Source organism: Chamaea fasciata, unplaced genomic scaffold, assembly GCF_029207755.1.
Source record: "Chamaea fasciata isolate MVZ Bird 193981 ecotype frontalis unplaced genomic scaffold, bChaFas1.0.hap1 SCAF_9, whole genome shotgun sequence".
NCBI classification, from domain to species: Eukaryota; Metazoa; Chordata; class Aves; order Passeriformes; family Sylviidae; genus Chamaea; species Chamaea fasciata.
Window position 1 is genome coordinate 9,170,426 of NW_027094094.1, and position 25,881 is coordinate 9,196,306.

Sequence of the window (25,881 nt, forward strand, 5' to 3'; positions counted from 1 at the left end):
CTGAAAGCTGTTTCCCACAAGGGAAAAACATACACAGCCTGTGGGACTGGGACTGCAGTTCTCGTATTTTCCCTTTGTAGACACTCTTCAGTATCAGCCCTCATACATAAATCACTAAGCAGACTAAGTCAGAAGTAAGAAATATAATTTATGGAAAAAAAAAATCATTTCAATTCATAGTTCTAACAAAACAAATCAATTTCAACATTTTCACTCAGCCTCTATTTAAAAATACATATTTATAAAAGAGTCTTAAAGTACATATCAGAGACAATTCCTTCTAATTATAATACTATGCATTCTACAAGAAATTAAGGGCTATACCTACGAGACAGGAAGGAGCTAATTATTTCAGATTTTCATTCCAGTCTTATTCCAAAAGCAGCGCTGTCAGCTCTTTCCAAGATGTCCTCTTTCAAATGAACCCAGCTGGTGTTATCTTCGCTTTATATAAGCAATCTTGTAAAAGGAGCCCATCTCTGGTTAAATCTCAACCCGCCAGTATTGTCCAGTGTGAGAGGAAAAAAAAAGGAGTTATAGAAAAGCAGTTCTCTTCTCCTAGATGGGTCTGCATTGCTGCTATTTGATTTTTACAAATCTTTCTACAGTGTTTTTTTACAGGTCGTGCAAACAAGTGAACAGAAACCTGCTGAAGGTACAAATTTTTTTTTGGTTTGTGAGTTTATTAGGAAAATGTAAAATTTCTGGAGGGGTGAAACTACAAGTGCCTGCTAGAATTCAGTGCAAATGTATTTATAGGAATTAGCTGCTTGTCTTAAATGGCTTATTGAGAATGTCAAGCTTTTGTGTCATACAAGTGGACAAAAGTAATGGCACCAGATCATATACTACTTTTGGAGATTTTTTTTTTTTTAGTTATTTTTTTCTAAAAGACCACAGGCAGGTAATCTGAATTTAGGTAGGCTCTTCCATGAGCCTAAGCATTATGCCACATAATAATAGTTTATAATACTAAATGCATGTAAGATGGTGTAATATACATTGAATATTAAACTATAGATTGTGTAAAATTTACCATTGCACAGAAAACTGAAACAAATTTACTTTTTTTACGACCATCAGTCATGAAGTTGCCTATGAAAGTTGGCTATGAAGTTGGCTACCTGGTAGGATTTTCTGGTGACCCATTACACCTTGTTTGTGTCAGCTTTTAGTGAAAGGCCTAGAAGTAGTGGGTACCCTACAGCTATTTTATACACCTGCTTAAAGAACATGGGCTTTAAACAGTCTTGCCATGTAAAGTGGCCCAGTCTCAGCTTTGGCACTGTGAACCCACCCAGTTCTGTGTGCTGTTGAACCACTTACGCTCTGATACCTGTCATGAGTCACTAAACACAGAGGATCTCACTGGCCTTGCCTGTGGGACCCAGCCCTGTGGGGCTCCTCACACATGGTCTGGTATCTCCTCTTGTGCAGAGCCTCATTCTGCCCCATCCATGGCACGACTTTGGGGTGGATCTGCTTTCTCTCAAGCAGGTTTTGTCATATAGGGAGGCCCAGTAATAAAGCTGTACCAGTTGTCAATAGTCTGAGGTTTTTGAAGGAGAAAGTTGAGTGGAAGCGCACAGTGGCCCTGACCTAAACCTGAAATGCTCAATAAGGAGTTTTTAGGTGTCCTGTGAGTGAGATTTATAGGAGCACCTTGAGCATAGCATTCACTACAAGAAGTGGCTCAAGCCAGAAGACCTGAGCAAAGCAGGGCCATGAGAGCACCTGCATTGTGAGGGCTGCTTGGCCATAGTTGTGTGCAGGTAAATCTGCAATGACATGAAGAATTAAGTAATCAGGGAGACTTCTGGCAAACTGATCCAAAGCCCTAAACAAAGGTTGAAAAGCCTATACATGTTGGTGCTTAATTTCAAATATCAAGTCTGAACCAAGATTGAAGCTTTGTAAGGAGTTGCTCTCACTCTTCTTGTGAGCCTGCAAGCCGTCACATTCTGATTCAAATGAGATTACTTAAAGATGACACATTGATAAAATCCTCTGGCCAGGGTTTGTTGTTATTTTAATTGAATTAAAGAATAATCCATTGAACAAGAACCAGAAGCTCATTAATCATTTGGTGTGATCTCTCTAACTAGAGATTATCCTCATCAGAAGTCCTAAAACAAGGAGGATTTAACTCCAGCTGTCTGTTTTATAGCCTCATCCCAAATCCTCCAGGGATTCAGGCCTAATTTTGATTTCCTAAGGATAAATCTAAATATACACTGTATCAACATGCACTCATCTTTTTGTCTTTCAGTGTGTGAGCGTGTATTTGGTCTGGAAGAAGAAACCAGGGTTTCTTGTGAGACTTTATGATCAACCCTGTTGTCAAGAATAGCCCAAAAACAAGGGGAGGCTTGCAGGAGAAAGCTTGTGACTTTGGGCATGAGAAAGGACTCATGGCTGTGTACAAGTTCATTCTTCAAACTCAGAGGATCAGATTTAGTTCTGGGGTTGGACTTGGCCTATCAGGCCTGCCCACACAGGGTTGATTTGGAGCATAAGATATTTGGCTAACCTTGATTAGGCATAGTGTAAATGCCTTGCTAAAAATTATGTAAGTGATCCACCTCACCATAACATTAACAAAGCTCTTGAAACACAGATTAACTTTTTACTGATGATTTTTAGCAAGTACTCACATTATCATTGGTATAATACTACAGGTTTCAGTGGAATTACTCCAGAATGGATCTAATCCAATAATTTTAAGAGAAAATAAATCTCTCACTATCTTCTCACAGAAAACTAATCTTCATGTACATAATACTCCTTTTTAGGCGAAAGGTAGAAAACAGAATGAAAACCATGAAACAAATTTGGCAGTGGTGCCAGCTGGTGTAAAGTAGTTTGCATTTGCATAAGAAACAAGCACAAAATGTACCTAAGTCAACGAGCATTTGATACCTGCACTGATCAAAAGTGAAGGCTTGGGGAAGGGTTAGGTTTCTCTCACTAAGTGCACACACGGAAAAAGGGAAGCCATTAACTTGCAAAGCAGACCATTGAGGATTGTTGCAGTTCCCTGAGTGCTTCCAAGCCCATTGAATAATCTCAGCAACCTAAGTATTTGTAAAGATTTCATCCAAGAGCAAATGAAGGCCTTATTGTGGATTTCACCTACAAGGGCAGCTTGTGTCTCCAGCCTTGTTCCTCACATTGTGATGGAAAGCTGTGTGAGTATCAACTGTCTGGTTCTTACATGAAGCAAATGAGGTTCTGCTGTTTGAACCTTCAAGGGATACTGCAACATCCAATTTCCACTGGTTTTGGACAAAACAATAAACCTGGAGAGTTCATTAGCTATATGGAAGGACTTATGGGATAATGAGGATCAAGGGAGACAGGCAGCTGAATCCAGGGGAAGGCAGATCAACTGACACTCATCTAGAGGTTGCAATGTATAAATGATGGTGTTTCCACACACCAAAACCTGACATACTCAATTTTGTCTGAGATAAGGGTTGTATTTATCCCACAAGCATAGAGAAATCCATGCTGGGTCTGGAAGCATAGCAACTGTATTTAAATTTGGCCTGATCTGAGTGGATCCTCTTGGAAGTGCAGCACTGTGTTGATACAATCAAATTTTCCTGAAGCCTAATTGAGCTATGCTGTGTAGACTTATTCCCTCAAGTCAGAAATACCTTACGGATTTAGGATTGTTTTGCCTTTTACAGTGTAAATACCTTTCCAGTCGTTTATTACTCATGGCACGTGGTTGGTCACTCAATCCAGCACATGACTGAGTCACCATCCCTGGAGGTACGTGCAGATGTGGCACTAAAGGACATGGTTAGTGGTGGACTAGGCAGTTTGGACAGTTGGATTTGAAGATCTTAAAGGTTTTTTCCAACCTAAATGATTCTGTGGTTCTGTTCTGTGGATGTTTTAGCCTTGTGAGCAGATTATAGAACAATTCATGCATGTACAGAGAGCCTGGGACCCACAGATCTCCTGCACCCCAAGTCCCCAAGTGGATGATATTCTTCAGTAACTGCACAAGGCCTATCAGGAGAAGGGGAAATCAGAGGAAATTGTCATGGTGGAAGAGTCACATAAAAATCAGAGGTGGACGTTCAGACCACTGGAAGAGAGAGTCTTCTGCTCTTGACTTCCTTGTGCATTAGCTCACTGTCTGTGCAACTACGCCAACACTGAATCATAATTTTTCAGCAATCACCTGCAGCCATGGGCTTGGTGAGACAATGCTGCTGCTGGTACAGGCACTCCTGGGATGTGAGAGAGGACAGTTTCTCAGCTGAAGAAGCATTCCCTTGATAATTCTGCTGCTCAAGACAGATATTTACAACAGCAAATCTTGCTGAACACAAAATTGTGGCTGAAGTAAATAATCATATTTCATTTCATTTGAATGCCTGATCCTTTTGCTGTTTAGCTTTGCCAGCATATTTAATGTACTTTGGATGCTTCTCCAGTAAAGTCCTGCCTGTTTTGCAGTTTGCTACTGCTGTAACAGAACATCAGTTTCCAGCTGAGTTTCCTTGAAGCCCTTGTGTGGGTAAGTGCTTTTTTTGGTGAATTTTTAGGGGATGTCTCGGAGCTAACTAGTTATGAAGAGTAAGAATTTGGAGCTTGATTTAGTAAGCACATGGTGCTTGATTTAATGAATGTATGAGACATGTAAAACAGATCCTGCAAGACCAGAACTGATGACTTACACTGGTCATGTGAGACCTCACTAGTCATTGGACTGCCTCTAGCTGAAGATGACTGAACTTGCCATGTACTTAATTAGTTTGTCTAAACAGGCATGTATTGCGTTAACAGGTGCTGTAAGGTGGCCTAGATACCTGCACAGATATCTGTAAGGTGCCCAAGATACCCTGTGACACAGGACCTCTAGGACACTTGGGCACTTTTGGAGTGGGAACTGGAAGCCAGGCAGGATAGTCAAGGACATCTTAAATGACACTGGATGTCTGTGTTGTGGGCATGTGAGTGGAGACCAGCCAGACACACTGCTCTGGTTGGCTTGACATTCATTTCTGCATGCCTTGGGAGCCTGAGCAGCCCTGCACACTCAGCAGCTCACATGCCCGAGCCTGCTCCAGCACCCTCCGATTACTCACTGAGTGCCCACGGACAGCTTCCAGGCAGAAGCTGGAGCATTTCTGGGGAAAGATAACTTTGATCTCAACAAGCAAGTAAGAATTGCATCTGGGTCTCCTGTAATCCTGGGCAAGGGCTCTGACCACCAGTCTGCTTCAGCTGCTCTTTGAAGAGGGTGTGGTTGTGGCTCCTGGGCTCCACCGTGTCCTGAGCTGCTGTCCCATCTGGTCAGAGCAGAACTGCAAGGATTTTCTGTTGAGAACACAGGGATTAAGTATTTTGTAATGGCCGGTTATTGCTGTGGAATAGCATTCTGTAATCTGAATGTGGCCCAAATGGCTTCTGAGGTACATGAGTGCTTTTTTGGATCTCAGTCATGCAGTCCTGTATAACACCTTGTAAACCCTTTCGTTCTAGTTATCTCAACAACAGGTCTTGATCTCTTGGCAGTGTGGGTGAGGATCTCACCTCAGTGTGGGGGAGGATTTTAAGAGGAAGGTGAGAAAAAAAGGAAGAATGGACTCGTTGTGTCATTCATTAGTTTTATCTTCTCAGTTTGGCAGCTGGCTCTGACACAGTGACCATTCTCTTCTTGCTCCAGTAATGCTCTCTTTTCTGGGCAGTATCCCACTGGTGCTGGGAAGGTTGCTTAAATATGATGTTTCTCAGTTTGGGTTGGGGTATGTCACCACAACTTTAAAAGAGTCTGCAGCAGATGTCTGATCTTCTGCCTGATTCCTGGCTCTGTGTGTTGGCCATAAATAATGCTGCTCACCCAGTCTGCGTGCTTTGCTACTGAAAACCTGTCAAAAAACAGGACTGCAGTGCAGTGAAACATAAAAAGTACACGGAAGGCAAATTTATCCTCTGGGGTCCGTCAATGGCAATTCCATTGACCGCTGAGAAACTGATCCTAAATGTATGCTGCTCATTTTAAAAATATGGTTTAAGAACAAAAAAACAAAGCCAAGAAAAACTGATAAAGAAATTTTAGAAGCAAAAGGAATGCTGAATTACATTAAAGGACTTGATTGCCACATAACTTGGAAGTGCCTCATATTCCCAAGCCCAGAAACTTTTCCTCAGACTTGCAATTTGTATTGCTCTGGGAGCCTGGAGTGCTCCTGCTCCCTCTTTAACACCTCTACCCTTACCTGAGCTACACAGCCCTTCTCCAGCTTCCTTATTTCCCCATAGTCTGATCCAGCTGAATTACAGACCTGCTCTGTGGGATCCAGATAGGAATGCACACATGAAGGACTTGTAAAAATCTTGTTCTTGAAATGCTCACCATAATTCCTATCCTTTGAAGAGTTAAGATCTATTTGTTTTCCCTATGAAATAAGTATCTGTAGTGCTGCAGTCTCAAATCAAACACAAACCTTTGCACTTCTATCAGTGGCAGCTGCTGATTAAAATCACAGTTTTGGTTTCCCAAGCTACATAATCCTGCTAGTTCATTCTTAGACCTACTTAGCACACTGTATCCATTATACCAGTGTTGTCCCCATTTTTGAAAGTTTGTGATTTTTTGGCAGTCTGATAGCATCATCCTTGGAGACAGTCTCTTTTGCTGTGAAAGGGATCTGTTTGTTGTAGAGAGTTATATGGCTCTGAGAGCTACAAGTATCAAACTTAGCTGCATTAATTAGCTGGTGCTGTGCTTGTAAACTGATCATAATAATGCTTATCACAACCTTAGTACCATTATCTCTGTTTTGCAGATAATGGAACTGAGCAACAGATTGGCAAAGCCCAGTGTAGGGCTCTTGAGCTGCCCATCCTGCTCTTACTTCTCCCTTACCACCGAAAGAGTAAGCAGGTTGGGGCAGGCAGTGTTCAAACAAACTCTGGATGGGTTTGTCTGTGAATGAGAAAAGCTTTCTGCGAAGCTGTGGAACGATTGCTTGGAGTGCCAGGCCATGTCTTCTGGAACAGAGGACTCACATCTCAGAGGCTCTTTTGCCACCTAAGGTAGTGGCAACTCCTCCGTGCTTGTAAGTTTACCATTCCCACTGGCCTTTATGGCTTTTTGACAACGATTTGTTGACTCACAGTTGATTACCAGTGGAGTGTCTCAGTGGATTTGCCTCTTCTGATGCCATAAACAAAGCTTCTCTTCTCACTTTTTCAGGACACATTCTTTAGCATTCAGCCTCCAGAAAGGTCACTTTCTGAGACTTCCCACAGATAACAGACCAATTTTCAGATCAGTTAAAGGTATTGTTTTCTTCAAATTGCACCAATACACTATTGATGACATCCACTGGGGTGGTTCTTTCCATTCACCACGTTTCATGGCAGTAGAGAAATGTAACAGCTTCATGCAATGGAATGGAGCAGAGCAATTGATCTAAAGGTTTCAGGCACTCAGTTGGGTTTTCATTTCCTTGTTGCATTATAACACACTCAACCAATACCAAATAAAATCCAGATCTTACTTTTTTAATTAGCTGGAGATACTATTTCTTATAGAATTCACTTAAACACCAAATGCAGGAGGTGGCTGTGGTACTGCCCATGTACAGCTCTTCAGAGATTTTCATGGGCTCCCTCTGATAGGTTTGAGAAAGCTGACACCTTTGTATTTTCTTCTGCTGAGCTGTAGCTGGTGTTGCACTGATCACTCAAAATCAATTCAACCATCCTGGGCAAAAGTACTATTTGCTAGCTTTTATAATGAGAGTTTCTTCTGATGTAGCTTACACTAATGTAATTGGAGGAAATACACAGTCTGCAGCAAACCATCATTTTGATCTAAGCTGGCTGAACAGAGCATTGTGGTCCTCTGAAAAATGTTTGCAATTATGATATACCAATGGCATTCATGTAGTATTTCCTACAAGCTATTCCAGAAAGTATGACACTGTAGTTCCCTTTTATGAAAATCCCTCAGGAATACAATAATTTGATTACCTTCCACAGGATTCATAGAGTTGTTCTCCTCAGTAACCCACTACAGCTCCAAGTACTCAATCCTCCAGGACAGATTGTGCTCAAGACTCTAGATTGATTATGCTGTTAATGACGCAGGAAGCTCTGCTGTTGTTTGTTTATTCTGAGATTAGCTAAAATTAGAAGCTGATCTTATGTTCCTGAATTAATTTAAAGACAAAAATTCAAGTTACTGATTCAGATGATTTCTTTTCTGGAAATATGATCTTGCAAGCCAAAGCTCCTTGAGCTGTGAGTCGGTTCTTAAGTGATTTTGAAATGAAAGGTGTCTGGCCCAATTGATATATAGGAGCAGTAAACCCTAAGCAATCTCCAAGGCAATGCCTTTATACATGCAACACTGGGCATCTACAGATATGTAAGATTTTGAAAGATCAAGATGTCAAATCCTTGTTTTAAATGCTTAAAAACAGCTGGATAAATTCAGTAAATAGACAGACCTTGATCTGTTGACTGCTTGGATATACCAAAAGCACATGAAGTTGAAGAGTTACTCTTTGCATCTCTGGATGGTACTGATACCTTAAAAAAAAAAAAAAAAAAAAGAACAGGGAATACTGAATCTTTTACAGCAATAGGTTGGGAAGATACATTATTGATGTTCCAGAAAGTGCATAGGTCTTAAAGTGCTGAACTTGAAACACAGGGGAAGGGTCTGTTTTCACAAGGTTTTTCTTAATATCAGTTTTGGCTTTTCTCCGCAGGCTCCAAAACAAAGTGTACCCAAATCAATAGTCAGTTCTGAAAATGTAAGTTGATTTGAGAGTATTCTGATACATCTTCCTGGAAACCCTTTGGAAAAAAAAAATGTAACTGGAATGCCCACAGTCTACATCTAATTCTGGAGATGGGTATGGTATTATTTTGGCAGAGGTGAACTCAGTAGATATGAATGTAGAGAAGATATGGCAACAATGGTATTTTCTATGTTTGCAATACCATTAATTTCAGGCTCTCTGAGACCTTTATAAAGATTTTAGTCCAGACACCAACTGGCCAGGAGATGGTGTTAGTGGTGTACTATAAACAGACACACGTGGCACAGAAAGCCGAAGTGACTCATGAAATCTGGTGAAGACATCTCACCCTCCTCTGAATGGTGCTCCATCTTTTGGACCCTTCCTTGGCCTGTTCTGATTATTTTCATTATCTATAGTAATTATTATTTAGTGTTGCTATTTCAATATGGCAAGATTTGAAGAAAAACATAATTTTCTTGTATCTTTGTCAATACATTCATTAACTAATAATGTAGATAATTTATTAACAGGTAAGTAAAATTAGAACAGATCAAAGCCTACATCACTCAGGAATAGCAGATGTGAGTGAAATAAGTTCAGTCATCCAGACCTTTTTTACTTCTCTTCCACGCCTTAATCTTGTGGCTAGTAACAAGTACTTTGGAAAGATATCCCTCTCTAGGACAACAAATGCCATATGTTCCTTTCCTTCTGCACCTCCTGTCAGGAGCCAACTCAGCTGAGATTCCCAGTTGCAGGGTGACCTCAAGCCTTTCAGTCAGCTTTGTGAATTCCTATACCAGCTCATTTCTCCACTTCTCAGTCTTCATGTTCCTCATGTAGTTGCAACCCTTACAGTCTGTCCAATATGCCACTAAACCCACAATGTCTGAAGGTGTTACTACGTAATGTCACCTTCACACCTCCTTCCATGTTTCCTGCCCCACCACCTCTCTGTGCAGTTACCCCTTCCACTGAGCTCAGCAAACACTGCTGCTCCATCAATCTCCTCCATTTCATGACTTTGCCCATGCTACTTAAATATGCTTGTGTGTGAAATTTCAGTTGTAAATCTTTCCTTCCAAGTGCTTCACTTCGTGCAGGGTTTCTGTGGGGGTTTCCTGATGGCTTTTTCACCTCTGCTCCTCTCACCAGCAGAATGACATCAGCCAGAATGGCTCTGCAGGCAGGAGATGGTGTTGGGCAGACAGTGGTGGTCAGCTAACCTGATTCCTTGGCAGCAGGCTGTTGCTGTGATGTCAGGTTATACATGCATGGATTTGCACTTTTAAAAGCTATTTTAATCAAGACTATCCAAAGAGAAGGAAATAAAGACTCTTGTGCTTCCTGTGTTACTGTGCAGTCACAGCCAGCTGTTACCCTTTAGTCTTAGTCTAACCACACTCTCTTGAAGTGAAGTGAGGAGGCCAGGTAAAGCCTGGCCCCAGGAGCTCAAAGCACGAAGAGGGAAACTGTACCTTGATATCTCATTTCTCTGCCTTCCTCAGGGAGGTTTCTGAAGCTCACGGTGCAAAGGGAACCTACCCCTGCCTTCCCTGAGGCGTGCCCTTGCCTCTCAAGTTGCACACAGGAGGGCCAGTTCCTCTGCCTCTCTTATCTCTTATTTGCCTCTCCGTGCCAAAGTTGGGGGCATCCTGACTAGTGGGCAATGTAGCTGAGGTGCAGGGACAAGCCCTGCTATTTGTATCTAAATGCTGTATATAGCCATCTTATCTACAATGACTACTATCCTTTAGATGTAACATACCGGACAGAGTGTCCTGGATGGCTTGGGAAAAGAGCCATTGGGATTAAAGGTCACTGAGATCAATCATGTTGATGATTTATTTAAGTGCTTGACTATTGTGAATTTTCTGCTTGGCCAGTATGCTAGGTTTTTTTGGTTTTGTTTTGGTTTTTTTTTATTATGTGATATTCTATGCAAAACTTTCTTTTTATGTGCAAATATTTTAAGTCTAGGGGGCTTGGCACCTAAGTACCTTTTAAAAATTGACCTATAGGATTAGATGCCTAACTCATATTTTTTAAAAGAAGTTAGTTAGGAATCTGAATCTAGTTATTTTTAGGATCGCAAAACTGATGGACTTTCCCCCAGTACCATCAGCACTGAAAAGGCTTCTTCCTTTATATTTGCCAAATGTGCCTATTGAATTTTGAGTTTCATTCACAAAAGCCTTTTAAAAATTAACTCCTATCTTTCACCAAGTACCTTTTCCAATGTAGCTACTTTGTCTGCAGTGACATTACTTTACAAGGAGGCTGTTGAGCCCACCATGTACTCTTTGGATTGGTCTTTATCCTGCAAGTACAGGAGCCTCTAGCACCACTGAGGGCAGCTTAGAGTTACTGCCCTGAGAATACTGGAAGAGAGGGCCATTTGGAAAAGCAGTGTTCACTCTGAAAAGGGTCTGTTGCCCTTAAGTTATTTAAAAATGAGAACTGGTAAGGAGATAATGTTGCATCCCATCAGGAAAGATATATCTTTAGGATATATCCATATTTCCATAGAATTCATTATTCCAATTTTTCAACCAAGTTCTACAAAGAATTAATGTGGAAATATTGCAGTGCTCTTCAGGATTGAAAGTTTGGTATTTGATCAGTTGTACTTATGAATCTGAAAGCACTTCTTATTTGGAAAATTTTCTCTGTCACAGAATTCTATGAAGCAGAAGCCTTTTCTCCCAAGAGTGATATAGACTGAATTTTTTACTAAGGAAAAAACCATTTATTTAGTGCATTTCTTTTTAAAGTTTGCTCTTTAAGAAATTGAAAATGCCTGAGAGAGAGAAAGAGAGAGAAAGAGAGAGAAAAAGAGAGAGAGAGAGAGAGAGAGAGAGAGAGAGAGAGTGTAAAATGGTGTTTGAATACAAAGGACTGGTTAATGCAAAGTGAATACAAAACTGGAAATTTGTGTATGAGAATGTAAAGAAGCAGAAAATAGGCAAATGTGGTCAGGGTACACAAATATGTGGAATCCTAAGGAAAACAGCAGTAGAATTCAGGAAATATTTAATCAGTGGTTTGACCATACCTTTGGCTCAAGCTTGGTAAATATGTGACTACTCAAGGTAAGGATGCCAGAACAAGAATATTTTTAACAGGTCACTGACTGTTATTTTAAATGGACTTGTAGCTTCATGTCTCTCTTAGATATAATGTTAAGAAATTCCTTGTGTGGAATGGCATCCTGTTCTGTTGAAATATTTTATTTTTACCAGGCTGAGAAATCTTTTGATTGCAATTTAATTTAATATAATTTAATTGTCAGGAGTAAGATACCCTTCAGGAGCCTACCATGCTCACTCTAGCTGGAATTTCTGTTGCTGTAGTGATGATGTTTTCCAAACATTGTTTTGGAAAAATAAATCTAGGGTTATCATTAATATATAATTATGATAATGAATTACGATAGCTTCAGTTTGCCTTCCTGTAACACTGTGTGCATAGCTACAATAAGATAAGAGTCTTTAAGTAGCATTTACATTGATTATATTAATTAGAGAGTTGTTAGGGTAGTATTACTACTTTATAGCCCTTGTACTGACTATTTTGATAGTCCACGTGCAAGGACACTGCTTCCTCTAATTTTGGTGAATAAGGACAATCACAGTTACCCAGGAAGAGGACTGCGAGTGCACCTATGGCTGTGCAGCAGAGGATCCCATGTCCAGTCATCCAAAATGACCGGTTTCAGGGCATGGCAGCCTTTATTTTCTTCCGCAAACATAATGAATGTGAAATATATTTCTGAGAAACTGGAAGAAATTCAAGAAATAAAAAAAATTGCGTGGCCAAAAAACATTTAATTGCATAAGACCCCAAGTGAGACTGTGCTTGTGCTTTGCAATTGTGACTTTTCTCATTTTGCTTTTTACCGTTTATCTTTTAGTGCTCATACTTATTGAACTTGAGAATGTTAACTGCATCCATTCAGACAGAAATTAAAGTGAAGAGTCCTCTTGTTTTTCTATTTTATGGGTAAATTGTCACAGTGATGTAGGGTACACATCTACATGCAGAATACATTACAATTTTGGAAGATGGAATTAGTCCATTACTTTATTCAACTCCCTCTTATTGACAGTGTTAAAAACACTGCAGGATCAGCACCAACATTACAGTTGATTGAATGGCCTTGGTGACACTTCAATCACAGTTAAAATAGATTCTGTTTCATGAAAGGCCAAGGAAAGGAAATTACAGAGCCTGGTACAGTGAAGGATTTAAGGGTGATACATGTCTGCATGTATCACCCTTATGAAGAACTAGGGTGCCAAAGCAAGCTGGAGAATTCTGGAGTGGTCTGGTAAGCTCCAAGACAGAACTGAATTCAGTGGTTGTGTGCAGATTCTAATAGCTCAAAAAATACCATTTTTAAAATTATACAAAAGAAGTGTGGTTCCTTTAATCATTGTAGAAGGCTCCGAGAGGAAGAGGTAAAGGAGAAAGGGGCAGGCTGATCAGCCAAGGCACTAATTAGGGCCAAGGTCTCTTTTGGAAGTTAATGAGTGTCTAAATAGCTAACGAGTAGCTGATAGGGATCGGAAGAACACTCAGCCTCTGCATCCTGCTTTTATTTCTGCCCTAAAATGAGAGATACCTTTAGGAGATACAGACGGTGTTTTGTGGTCAAAATATAGAAATACCTCTATAGAAATACCTGCTTCTCAGGTGAAAATCCTTTTCTTACACAATGCAAAGGAAAATTTAAATGTATTTCTAGTCTCCTGAGATTTGGAATGATTTACATGAATATTTCTTGAGCCTTACTGCAGTGCTCAGGATAAGACTTGAGTGATTTTAACTGTTCTGGTCTCTGACCCTGCCTTAAGCTATGCTTCCGAAAGTGTCTGACATAACTGCTGTTGTTTGCACTTCTCCCTCACCCTCGTATGCCAGAGAGATTTTGCCATTTTCCTGACCTTGCTGAGTAGACATTGCACTGACACAGCTTTTGCACAGCATTCATTTGAGTTTGAAAAACATCGAAAGGCAAAAGAAATGCAACCAGATAAGTGAATGAGGGAAGAGAAATAAGATGGGAGGCCAAGCGAGCACAAAGCAGGGGGGGGTTCTGCTCTTAGGGCAGACCAGAGAGGGGGGTATGGGCACTTCTTCAGTGTGTGCATGGCTGTGGCAGACACATTACCCTGAGCCAAGCCAGAGGTGCAGCCTGGCATGTGTGTGTGTTGAGCTGTGGGTGTGATACAGCCTTAGGTAAGCACCCACCTGTGGATACAGGAATCAACCATGCAGAGACAGTGGGGATTTACTCGCTCCAGTTCTCAGCTTAGAAGGGTCTGGTCTTCCTGAACCACTTGCATGGCAGATCTGACTTCATCAATTTTTCGCCCCACAAGATTTTCTGCTGCTCATGTCTTAATAGGTATTTAATAACATGAACGAGTTAAGTAGAATATTCTTTTATCTGCTGTAAGATTTCCTTTTATTTTCACCACCTTACTACTTGGTGGATCTGCATCAGGAAAGACCAGTGCATTTCTTTCCCGTTTGAAATACTTGTCATTCCTGTGGTGGCTCTTTTCTGAGTCACAGCTTTTCTAATTAATATAGAACTAACATTAATATAGCAACAAGTAATTAAAAAAACCCCTGGAATCTATTTGGCTCACACTGCAATTGAGTATGATTCCACAGGTGTAATTAACTAGGCAGTGTCTGGAAGTGTGTTGCATCCATCACCTGCCTCCTCTGTGCTAAATTTCTACTCCCGGTGTTGTTCTTACAAAGAGTAATGAAAAGCAAGGCTCAGAACAGAGACATTTCTTGATTGAATGTTAGTCCAGGAATCCTCCTGTGGTATGTTGGAATGTCTTGTGCTGTTCTTCAAACAACCCACAGTGGTGGCTTAAGTCTTAGGATCTTCACACTGAGGGCATTCAGCCTTTCCAAAACAAATTGCCTGCCACCTTCTTTTTGGAAAAAATTAATACTCCCCCACCTGTAAACAGGTAGCTGTTAATTCACCTAAAGGTTATAGTCTGCTTTTATGTGATGACTGTTTTTCTTAGATGTAATAGCCTAAAGATATGGTTTTAAGTATGGCATGCTCATCCTTCTCTGGTAACTGCTTTTGGTTAATAATCTTTGGCTCAAGACTCCAGTTAGTAGACAATACACCTCACAGCCAACACCTATATAAACTGGTTATCTGAACAGGATGTAGATGTCTGTATGGGCAGAATGTGATGAACTTCTATATCATTCCCTTTAAATTGGCATGTGAAAGGGAATTGCCAATGAGTCATGTGCTATTTGCAGATTAGTACTATCCAAAACCTGGTGCCAAAGAAACTGATTTATTCTCTGTCATTACTTTGCTATTCCTTACATTGTGCAATACATCAATTGCAAACATAAATACACTCTGCAGTCCATGGATAGGAATAAATCTTGTTACGTTCAAGTACATACATGCTAGGTGCTAGCCCTGGCACAGGGAATCACATCAATTGTGCAGTTGCCTTGGATTTTTCATATTCTGTTACTAGTACATTGAGGGTTTGGTTTGGCATTTTTGTTTGGTTTGTTTGTTTTTTTTTTCATTTGGCTGCTTCATTTTTGATCCTAACTTTGAAGAAATAACTTGAATGAAATATTTTGGACTTTTTTCTGAAGCTCACAGTGCTCACTGAGAGTCTCTCGTGTATTTACAACCTCTGGGTATCTTTGACAGTTGCAAAAATTTTTGGGAGGACATAATTTCCCCTTGACTTTCCCACCACGGTTCTTCAGCTAAGGTACGTTTGCTTGTATTGTTTTTTGTATTGGTTAAGTTTTGTTAGGTGTGGAAGACAGAAAGACTTTGATATATTATGTAGAACATATTTCTGTTTTTTACATCTCCTTGTGTTCAGACTGGAAACACTTGGGGAACTTTGGGGTAGTACAAAGCCCCTTTCCAGATCTGTGTGTACAGCTCAGGAAGGACTGGTGCTTTTCCTTGGATTTCTCCTAAGGCTCACTCCTGATTTGTGCAATGGTTTCTGTAAAACAGCTTTCTGATCCAATTGGAGACTGCTCCTAATCCACTCCCACTGCTGGTTCCATTAGTCCTTGGTCGGTGCTGGTGGGATCAGTCATTTAGCAGCAGATTCTGCCAGCTGTGCCCTTGCACTGATGGTGAACTTTGGCTTCATGTTACCTTAGGACAGTGAAAGACATCATTCCATGCAAACTTTTCTTTCCCTACAACCTCTGAGGCTTTTTTCATTTTTACTGTCACACTCTGGGATGTATTGAAGCAGTGCTGTGGGGACAGAGAACAGGCCCTGGGCAAAGGCCAGCTGTATGACCACAGACATGGAATATCACCCCTGCTTTGGCTGCCCTTCAAGCCTCTGCCTTATATTTTTAGCTTTCAGTCTCCTTGCCTAGAGAATTGTCTCTTCTTACAATATTTGTAGCACACTGGGTAGATTAGCAGTTCTGCTCACTCCTCCTCTGGTCTCTAGTAAAAAGGAAATATTCAAAAATTATTTCTTAATTTTGATTAAGGAAGAATTGTATTTCCTAACACTACATGACAAAGCATCCTTGTTTAAAGGACTTTGTTTGAACTGACACCTAAGCTTGGATGTCTCTGTCACACAGCAGGTGCTTTAGATCACTAATCTCCTGCAGTCCACACTCCTGTTTATTCCTGTCCACTCTCAGATCCTTTTGCTTGGCGTAGCAAAGCATACCATGGATCCCACAAATTGTGCTGGTGAGCATATTTAATTGTGCATCAGCAGATTACCTATAATTAGCTCCATCACAGTGAGATCCTTGGAGATCCTCAGTGAGAGGATTAATGTCTTCTCTAAGGACAGAAGCAACCCTGCAGGGAAGATGGAGCTGCAAAGTTCTGCTGGAGGAGATTTGAGCTGGTTAAAGCCTTTGATGATCAATCTGAAGTTGTTTACATTTCAAAGTCCAGGTTTTGACTTCCTTGAGCTGTAGCACTGGGTAACTACAAATATCTCAGGGTTTCCTATCAGTCCTGTGCATCTAGATAAACTCTTTATTGATTTGCTTTAATACCAGACTGTCAAGGTTTTCAGCTGGGATGGGGTTTGGCATGACCAGAAGTCAATGGTTTGTCTGTATTTGGAATAGTCAATTTAAATTTTATATTCACTGCAGAGAAACGGGGTCCTTCAAAGCCTGTTCAGAGTGATGCAGCTGGATGCTTGAAGCATCTGCTCTGGGATCAGAAGGACTATGCCCTAGAAATGAATGTTTCTTCCTAGTGTGAGAGACAGATGTAAATATCTAGGCTTAGCTGGGTGAAGCTCATCCAGTGGGTTGGTCCATCAGTCCAGTTCATCTTTTTCTTAGCCTCCCAGTAGTCTCTCAGTATTAGTAGGACTCAGCAGGACTTAGGACATTTTTTTTTCTAGGTTGTAGAAGGCACAGATAAAGCAGATGGAAGAGCAAATCATTGTGTGTGGAAAATCATTTATATAACTTGTTCAGACCTCAAAGTCCATTCCAGTTTTGTGCTAATAATGCTTAAAAAAAAACCAAACCCACTCAAAATTATCACCCCGACTTGACTGTACTAGAGCACCACCTGCTACCTTGCAGACCCAGGGAGGCAGAATCACAGCTCCTCTCAGGCTGGGGCTACAATTGTGGTCACAAGGTATGCAATATTGCCCCAGATGGTTAACTCCTCTAGATTAGTAACCCACAGTGGTTTTCTGTGTTGCTATTTCAGACTTTCCCTCCTGATTAGCACCATGTCTGTTTTCACTCATCTGAATATCTACCAGATCTATCAGCAACTGGGCTTTCCTATACAATAATCTAATTTCTTATAGGGATACATTTAAGAAGACTGAATAATAAATCTTCTGATTTAGAGTGAGCTATGTCTCTCCTTCTATCTTGTCTTTTAATGCCGTTGCATCTTCAAACTTATTCTTTCCAAAATGAGTATTGAGGGGTTGAAATGGAAATTTCAAAGGTGTGTTTTGAACACTTAGGCATGCTGATGTAAAAATGTGAGCTTTCATTCCGGCCTGTTTCCTCTGCATGAAAAGTGCTGCTGGTTTGAAGTATACCACAGCAGCAGCCCCAGCTCATGCCAGTTGCTGTGGAGAGGTGTTTGCTGCACTACATTGCTGTTACACTGCTGCTGAATGGCTGTAGGCTTTTGTTACCCCACCTGCTCTATAGCTAAAATGTGTCTATCTGTGTGAACCTGCCATTAGGACAGCTGAAACCACACACACATAATGAGCCGAAGGTGGATTTCCAGTCTTGCACCATGGCTCCTGTGAGTAATACACATCACAGGCCTCTTCAGCATCACTGAAATTCCTCTCCTGAGAGGGAACAATTCAGCTCAACAAGTGTTTGAGAGCCAGACCTTTAATTTGTATTAATATTAGTTCTTTTCTGCCTCAAACTGCCCTGCATGTCCAAACTTATTGGAAATATTGCCCTGTGCATGTGCAATGCTGTGTATGTAAATAGAATAAAGAAAAGTTAGTCTGATCACAGATTCATCCAGAGATTTTAAAGAGAGAAAAATGAAAAGCTTTTCTATTCAAAAATGTCCCTACAGAGACCTGGGGAGATGCATTTAGGTGCATGGACTCCTATCTCAGACAAAATCTCTCAAGGTGCATTATTCCAGGGCACATGTTGCAGAACATGTAATCTTGACAAGGATCCTGGCATGGAGAGGAGAATGAAGGCAGGAAGTTGCCTTTGCACTGCATCTCTCCTGAAACACAACAATATTGTTGATATTAAGCTATCACTATTAAACTGTGAGCTCATCCTCTTTCTCCATAAGTGTTGAAGTATTTATGAGCTGACATCTTCATTTTTCAGCAAGTGATTGGGACAAAATTGCTCTTATTTTTAGATTAAATGAGAGATGATTAACAACAAAAATTCCCCATAAAGATTAACTTTATGTAATAATTCCATCCATTCTTTCATGCAAAAATATCCAATCAGCTCTAGTGCAAGACACTATTAAAGCCTCTTAAAACACTTGATTTGGTTGGCGCCTACATCTGCACCATATTAAGGTTAATGCATTAAATTAGTCTTAAAGCTGAAATTGGTTACAGCAGAAATAGCCAAGATATTTCAGCACGATGATATGAAAGGTCGAACGTATAACTTTCCAAAGTCACCTGAGCAGATGCATTGTGTGAAACTCTCTAGCATTGTTGAAATCAGTTCCAGTCCAACCCCTCTGATTTTTATTAACCTCGAATTGTCACCAGTAAAAGTTAAAATGTATTAAATACATGCTGAAAACATCCTTCACTACATTGCTGCAACAGTGCTGCTTCAGAATGTGTCTTTGGCACACTTGGTGCTCTGGAACTTCCTGACATTTGTTCTTGTACGCTTTTTCCTTGGTACCTTTATTGGTTGCAGGTTTTCTGTCATGAAGATTTTGTCTAGGTAGCTACAACATATCCTTGTGGCTTTAGAATCAAGAATAAAAAAATAGAAGTTGTCTTAGTGAAATTATTTTAAAAACATTATCATGAAGTCTGAAGCAAACTACTGCTGCCTAAGCTTATTGAGCATGAGCTTGAATTGGTATCAGTAAAATCATTGAATCAGAGAATAGTTTGGGTTGGAAGGGGGACCTTTAGAGGTCAGCTAGTCCAGCTTCCAAAAGATGGGCAATACTGAAATCCATTGTGTTAGAAAGATGGTACTGGATGAGAAATGTTTAGATGAAACTGTAAAATTAGGTACTTTCATGGAAAATAAGTCAACATACAGAACACATTACTTTTCATTGACAGGTGTTATCCAAACCTATTATTAATTGGGCAATCCAGCCTAGCTTGTTTCTTGCTGTAAAGGCTGCAGAGGTGATGACATAGGTCTGTGTTAATCAAGTGTCAGTGGATCACATATTTCTCTCTCTTGCAGGACTTAATATTCATCAAAGAGCATCTCCAAATAACAGTTAATTATCTTACCCAATATCCTACCAGACTGGTAAGTATTCTGCAACTTTACAGATAAAGATAATTATAAAAAACCTAAAAATTTCTGACTGGGAATCATAAACAATTGCATAAAGAACATAATTCCTCCACTTGTGGTAAAGCACATGTATAGGATTTATAGACTACTGTGTTACTTAGCCCAGCAGCAATAGGTACCTCTACAGGAGAAGCTACCAGGTGACATCCAGTCATCAAATTCAAGTTACATCACTCAGAGTAGATGATAATATCTGTCCCACACAGAAATGTCACTGCTGGCTTCAGTAAATTATCAAGATCATATTCATATATTTATAGTTTGGGGATAACTTCTTCATTCATGTAAACAGGGATGTTTTGATTCCAAATTAGTTTCAGGTATAATGTTACATTAAAGCATGATCTGTTAGTCAAACTGTGAAAACCTAGAGGCATGAGTAGCTTAACAACATCTTCATGTAATAGAAATTAACTCAGTTTTATGACCACATGGACAATGGGGGAAATACAGCCTTCCTCATCACTGTATGATTAAAATGATTGACTGAAATTGACATTTAGAAGCCTTGTTATGGAATATATTTATCTTGACAACCATAGCAGAAGAGCAGTTGTCCTGCACTGAAAGAAGTTGCTACAAGTCATTTCAGCCATTGGTTCATGTCCAGTAACATTTCCAAGATGGGACTTCTGGACCATTTTAGCATGAAAGCTTGAGAAACACTTGGATGCTTTGGGAATGAGGTTAGGTGGTGATTTATATAGGAACGGTCAATAAACACCGTCTACCCATCAAGAGCATGTGAAGCTTGTGCAATGATCTTCTTCAAAGTTCTGACCCAGGATAACCCATGTAATATGTCCACCCCATTTGAGTGTTGTAAGAACAGCTGCATGTCCTTATATATTCTGGCATCACAGTAATGGGAGCTGTAAATGCCTCAGCAAGACAGATAAAATAGCAGGGGACAGAGATCATCCCTTGCACCTCTCCTGGGTACCTCCTCTCTAGGCACGAATTATTCTTTATCCAGGTAGATTTTTTTTTATGTCCCCTCTCATGACCACATACGTGGCAGGATTGGCAGGCCATGGTAATGCACTGGTTATTTTGCCATATTTTTTACATAAAAGAAAATACAATTAGAGGTGTCCATACAGTGCTCAGGATACTTGCAGGCTGGAAAATAAATCTTTCTCAGGTGTCTTAGGATGGAGCAATATGTGAAGCAGAGCAGCTAAATTTCTTTCAGAATCACTGCCTGTTTTACAGTTATCTTTTTACGTGCTCCTTTTTTGCAATTTTTTAATTGAGCACAAGAAATCCCTGATTAAAAGTAAGTCTGTGGAATGATGTTTGTATGTACCTGTTAGTTAAAACAATACAATTAGGATGTTGTACATGACAGTTCCAGACAGTTCTGGAATAACCAGTACAAAGAAACATTAAAAAAAAAAATTAGATATGAAGGTCAGAAGAGGATACATAAGTGCTTAATCACATTTCCCAGAATTTTTTCTGTACTCATAGATCCTTTAGTTTGTAAGTAGAGGTTTAACTGGGCATATAGAGATAAAATGGCAGTTTGCCAATAGTAGGCAAGGAAAGAAGACATCCTACATGGCAGCACACTGGTTTCCAAACTGTAGGTGGTAGAAACCACTTTGGAAACCTATTTCATTAGGGAAAGAAAGATGTTCCTGTCCAACACAATTACAGTGCTCTCAAGCATGGCTGAATTGGATGTACCTTGTAGCAATACCTCAGGAAAACACCTTGATCAAGAAAAGAATGCTTTGGTGATTAATCCCATTGACATTACTGTGGCCTAAAGCGTTCTGACAAATGCAATGTAGTTTCAATTAGGGAACTAATACAAATATATTTTGGTAAATTGAATTGTTGGCATGCAAACAAACTGGATTTCTTTATTTATTTTTCTTTAACTGGGAATTTAAATGAGAGAAAAGATATGTTATTAGTATTTAAGCTATTTTCCTTTTTTTTATTCCCAGAAAACAAAACTAAGCCCTAATCTGGATAATCATGTAAAATATGTACTTTTTAAAGCCACAATTTGACATCATTCTCCATGAAATCTGTTTTCATTCTGGGGCTCTCCCTCTCCCATGTTTACCCTCTCCTTCAATAACAGGAAACAGTGCCACTCCTCACAAGCAATGAGATGTGACTGTCTGAGCACAGCTCCCCAGACACTTCTTCTAATGGCTCTGCTACTCTGCACAGCTCCTGCCCCTCCCTCAGTTATTCCTCACACCCTTCCACTGCCACTACAGTTAGACCAGTGTGATGGTTGATGAGGACTTATTTTTCAGGTGGATCATTTCCCCTCTCTAGATCACTGCACACCTCCCTGATGAGGGATATATTTTGCCACTAGCATGTTTTAACCAAAAAATCTCAAAGGAATAATGGGTTTTCTTTCTGTTGAGAGAGGCGGGAATAAAATGGAAAAGGTGAACAAGGAAGACTCAGGTCTTCAGGTGACTCCTAAACCTGGTCTTTGGGCTTTGTTGGCTAGGCTTTTCAGGGACTGAATGTATTTATTTCAGCATTTCCAAGTTATTGTGTTTGGAGAGATATAACACTAAAACAGGATACACGACAGGGAAAATAGACTGGTGGGTTAGAGGGAAAGTTGGATGGGTGGATTTTTATCAGGCTGTGAAAAAGGTAAACCCCAAACTTCTTTCAGCACTCCTACTCCCCTTAATGCAGCCCAATCCTGCCTGTCTAAGTTACCCAGTATTACTATTTTATTGCTGTTTAAATATATTTGATTCAAAAACATTTCCTCTTTATCCATTAGGAGCACATCAGTCAAGGAAGCAAGCAATGCCATAGACTAAAAATCATCACCTGTGTCTTATCTGAGGCCTGATGATGTTTTAAATATTTGAGTGTTTTCTAAAGATATCATCCAGTTAAACTGTGATAAACTACTCATCTTTCAAAGACATCTTGTTATGTCTTGCCATCCTTGTTCTTGTTGGCTGAGGAAAAAAAGACCTACTTTGTTATACCATAGGTAATCTGGAGCCATCCCAATCTCTATTGATGTAAAATGGACCAGAGTCTGTCTCATATAATACTTTGTATAGCACTTTAACTTCTGCAATAAGAAGTATCTAAAGTGGGACTTGGAATGCTCCTTTCATTAAAAATGAAACATATTTATCAAGAAATTACATCAACTTTAGAAAATATTCTGAAGGTAGTGCAAAGATAACAGATACCATTTCTTAGCTTAGAATAGAGCTGTGGATAGCCAAAACTGCCTGACTTTAGGCATACCCTGTGACCTAAGTTAACCTCTGAGATTAAAGTATTGCCTGAATTCACAGTTTTAATGAAAGGACACTAATAAACTTTGTGCACTAAAAAATGGAGTATGTTCTACCTCTGTACTAAATTTGAGAAAGTTGCAGTGCCCTGGCATCATGAAGACATGCTCAGACATCAAATTCTAAGTGTCTGAACAGTGAGTGAAAATGGAACGACAGGAGGAGAGAGGCCCAAGTAACCTCAGTGCACAAAAGTATCTGTTTGCTAATCACCTGTTTGCTTTAGATCAAAAGTTTATTATTGCAGTCAGTAAAGATATGAGTTGAATTGCACACACATTTTCTGGCAGCGTTGGTCAAAGTTTGTATTAACAGGTTTTGAAGAATAAAAACTTCACAGTGAAAATCCACTTTGTGACAGACTATTAAGACTACCAGCACCAGAACTACAGAGCATCCCAGGAAATGAATTTAACACAAAAAAAAGTTTTCTGCAGGTAGAATTTGCTTTCTGGCACTGCTTTGATGATTACTCAAGATCCTGTCTGTGCCGTGGATTTTCATCTGCCGGTGGTGTTTGCATTAAGTTGTGTAACTGCTTCTTAATGCCTGTTACGTAAGGATGCATAGATTGCAGCTCATGAGGTGTCCTGCACAAATCACAGCTGATAGTGTGAGCATGGTTTCAAAGGTTACTCTCGGCTGAATAAATTTTACATTAATTAAGTCCTCCTTGCCTAAGTTAAGTGCTTGGTTAATACAGAAGTGTGGAGTATAAGCTCAAGTAGGGCTCAGAAAGTGCCTGTAGTTGTCCTGTAATAGAATGTATAAGTTTTGTGATATTTGTACCATCCACCACTGTGATGCAGCTTTCCCGGTCAGGAGAAGATCTGCCATTGGCTTTTGCCATGCTATGGTTTTACCCCAAGGATCTCAGGCTATATGAGCTGAAGTACAAATAACATGTGGATAGAGAAGAGATCAGAAGACATAATCAACATTCAAAAGAGGGGTATTTATTTTATTTTTAACTAAGTTTACTGTTTTAGCCCTGTTTCTTGTATTTAATTTTAATTAGGCTAAATCGGGATCTGTACTGAGGAAAAAGAGTCTAAAGATATCTTGGACACTGCACTAAATACAGAACGTAGCATAAAAAGGAGAAATTGAAGAGAATGGAGATGAGAAAAGGAATCTCAATTTAGCAAAAATGAAAGTTTAAGTCTAAATCATAAGGACTGTAGGCACAGTTGGAATTTAAAATGTTTTGCCTATTACATTACCTCCTTTCCTTCTCTATCCTTAATTTAACACCTTTCTAAATGATTCATTTGAATTCCCATAGCAAACACAAGTTACATTTAAGGCATTTCTTCACTGGAGGGCTCCACCAGGATGTATTTTCTAGTGTGGTCCTCTGAAAATGCATACCTTACTTTGTATGGAGCCTCTTAAAATTCTGAATATTAACTGGCCACAGGGATATCATATATATCTATGGTCAGGAAACATCTTACATAGAGTCCCCAGAGGAATAGAAAAAGCAGAGAAGCAAAGACAGAGTGGATCATGCTACTGACCACAAAGTTGCGAAATGGCACACAAACTCTTTAATTGTGCACTGTTCTGCTTCCAAATATTTTAAGTACAGACATGGATTACTTTTTCTCCACATCTGCCTTTTTATGAGAATCAAACATGCCCAGATTAGAAAATAAATAATATTTCAAAATATATTTGCTCTTATTTTGAGGGCTGATCAGAAGCAGATAAGATATCTATGCCAGTCCTTAAAGTATTAGTTAAAATATAGTAACCAAGTTATTTTTAGTAGCAGGTATTGCTTGAGTAAACAAGGTATGAAATTTTGCTCCATGTTTCATCATACTGGTGGCCCATATATACTAAAGATCTACCAGAGGAGCTAAAACTGAATGAGGAATGGTCAAAAATGTCAGATGATGGCATGATGTAGGTGGGACTTGGGGCTGGTATTTGCAACATAATTCTCTTGGAATACTGTTCCAGAAATTACTTGTTAAGTGCACAGGAGCCTTCTCCAGTTTCCGATCTGGCCGGTGCTTTTCTGAGTATTTTTTATGCAATAACTTAATTAGAATATTCTAAACATGTGTCATGGAAGAAATACTAAACACTTAACTATCCGCAAAAATATATCTGAAAAATGTCACAGGTGAAAATGCACAGAAAGTTCTTTTGTGAAAAAGTCTGGTGGGGAAACACAACCGGGGAAGCTCAGTTTGACCCTGCAGTAGCTCAGGACAAGAAGAAAACTTTTGCAAGGAAGACGCAGATGCATGCCCAGATTTCTGAATGCACATTCAAAGTGCACTGGTCTGCTCATTACCTTTTGTATTTTATAATATAAATATAACATTTATTATCATCATCATCACCATCATCTTTACACACTGAAAGAGGAGAAACTTTGGCTAGATATTAGGAAAAAGTTCCTCATTGTGAGGGTGGTGAGATACTGGAACAGGATGCTAAGGGAGGTCTGTGGATGTCCCAATCCTGGAAGTGTTCAAGGCCAGGTTGGATAAAGCCTTGAGCAATTTGGTCTACTGGGACGTGTCCCTGCCAGTGGCAAGGGGACTTGGGACTAGATAACCTTTAAGGTTCCATCCTAACCCTTAAGATTCTATGATAAAATTACATCAGTATAGTCAGTCCATAATGTTCATTTAAAATTTCAGTCACAAAATGCAGAGGTGGTTATCTGCAGTTTGCTAATGTTTTTCCTCAGAAGAAATAAGACATTGTGGCTG

General features: G+C 39.8%; 1 protein-coding gene across 1 annotated transcript in view; it reads left to right on the forward strand.

Annotated features, from left to right (window-relative positions):
* The window catches only part of GPAM (glycerol-3-phosphate acyltransferase, mitochondrial), a 71,665-nt gene that overhangs the window by 9,270 nt on the left and 36,514 nt on the right, over positions 1-25,881 (forward strand). Inside the window, exon 2 of the mRNA XM_066190928.1 lies at positions 19,725-19,793. The gene's annotated coding sequence lies outside the window, so the exon portion shown is untranslated. The remainder of the gene's footprint in view (positions 1-19,724; positions 19,794-25,881) is intronic.